Below are 1,679 nucleotides of genomic sequence, written 5' to 3' on the forward strand. Positions count from 1 at the left end.
TGTGACTAGTGATGTGCCACCGTGAAATTACGCACTTACCGTAATTCTCATTAGTGAAAATTACCGTAAATTACCGAGAATTTACGGTAACTTACCCATGAAGTATATTAAATTAAGATTGAATTTTACTTACAAGTTTTGTAATTTTAAAATATTTAAATGTTTTTAACGTTATTATTATTAAGTGTAGTAATGTTATCTGACACGTGGTTGATTGGTATAATTTATAGTCTTATTTCTCCTTATCTTAGTCCCAGCTCTATCTGGGCTTTCTTGTACGGCGGAGCCAAAGCGCTTTATCCTGGGGTATAGGGGTAAGGTTCTGAGCTTTCAGTGCTTTCACCTCCCTCTTGACATTGAACGACCATGTGTCGGGAGGCCTTCGTCTTTCCAGGAATGTTGTGAGGATATTGTATTGTAGCACGGGCAGGTTTTCGTAACTCAACGACGGACGCCTATTTTTCGTGACGGGGGGGTGGGGGCTAGTCCTCTGCCAGACTGCCACCCCAACCCCTCAAGAGGAAGGGCGACCTGCTGGATCCTGGAAGAGCGACTTCGTAAGTCTTCCATTGGTGCCAGGTGTCGTGGTTTGTACGTTCCAGCAGCAGTGAGCGTACATTGTTAAAAGGCATCGGGAGAATCGATTCCTGGCCAATCGCCTCCGCACCTGATCCTTGCTTGGAAAGCTCGTCCGCACCGTCGGTACCCCAGGATCCACTGTGTCCTTCGATCCATTGATGGGTGAGCTTCTTATTATGACATACAGGTATGCCATATAGAGGTCTCCATTAGTCGTTCATGGCATTCATGTATGAGTTTTAATGTAATATATGGCTTAGGGCCATTAAGAGTGCTCTTCTGTCGGATAGTATGTGGATGGAGGATCTACCTTCCATGCAGGGATGGTAGCAGCCGCATTGCTTATGCCCAAGCACTCAGCTTGGAATACTGAGTTATTCTGAGAAGGTCCAGAGCCCGACCTACTGTCTGTTTTGGACCTATCAGTGAAGATTCTGAGCTCACGAGTATTAAGTCCTCCGTGATTGTCCTCATATAATTGTATTTTGTACATTTTGTCGAAGGTATAATTTGTTTATGAATCCGATCCGTGCCTGCTCTGAGCATTGGAAAGTCATCGTAAACCTTTTCCAGGCATATAGTGTGCCGAGCTCCCAGGTTAGACCATATGTTGAGGTGTTTGTAGGGATGTTTAAGACGGATTTAACTGGCAAACTATCATCTCGTTTCATTATGTGGCCGGACCATCTAAGCCTTCTTATAGTTAGTCAGTAATAGGGACCACTCTAAAAGATCCTCCCATATGCTCATTGCGCTATCGAGACGAGTAACAGGACATACGAGTAGAAAAGTCGAGCGCAGTGAATGCAGGATCTTGAGGGCCATCAGGAACCATTTTAATCCGTTAGTAACCAAACTGTACAAAAAATGCAGTTTCCACGTGTTATTTTTTACCTGCAGTAAATGATACATTACGAACCCAGTTGATAAGTGCTTACCTGTTTACAATATAATAGCCTAACTTAAAACAAACACGAGATGTAAAGTAATAAAATATCTTAAAACATACTTAAGCCAAGCCATTAATGGCCGAGTAAGCCATTAATAGCTTAGAAAGCCATTGCAAATCCAACTTTACCTTAAACATCAATGCTTGCATA

The sequence above is a fragment of the Cydia strobilella genome, chromosome 7 (genome assembly GCF_947568885.1).
Source record: "Cydia strobilella chromosome 7, ilCydStro3.1, whole genome shotgun sequence".
NCBI classification, from domain to species: Eukaryota; Metazoa; Arthropoda; class Insecta; order Lepidoptera; family Tortricidae; genus Cydia; species Cydia strobilella.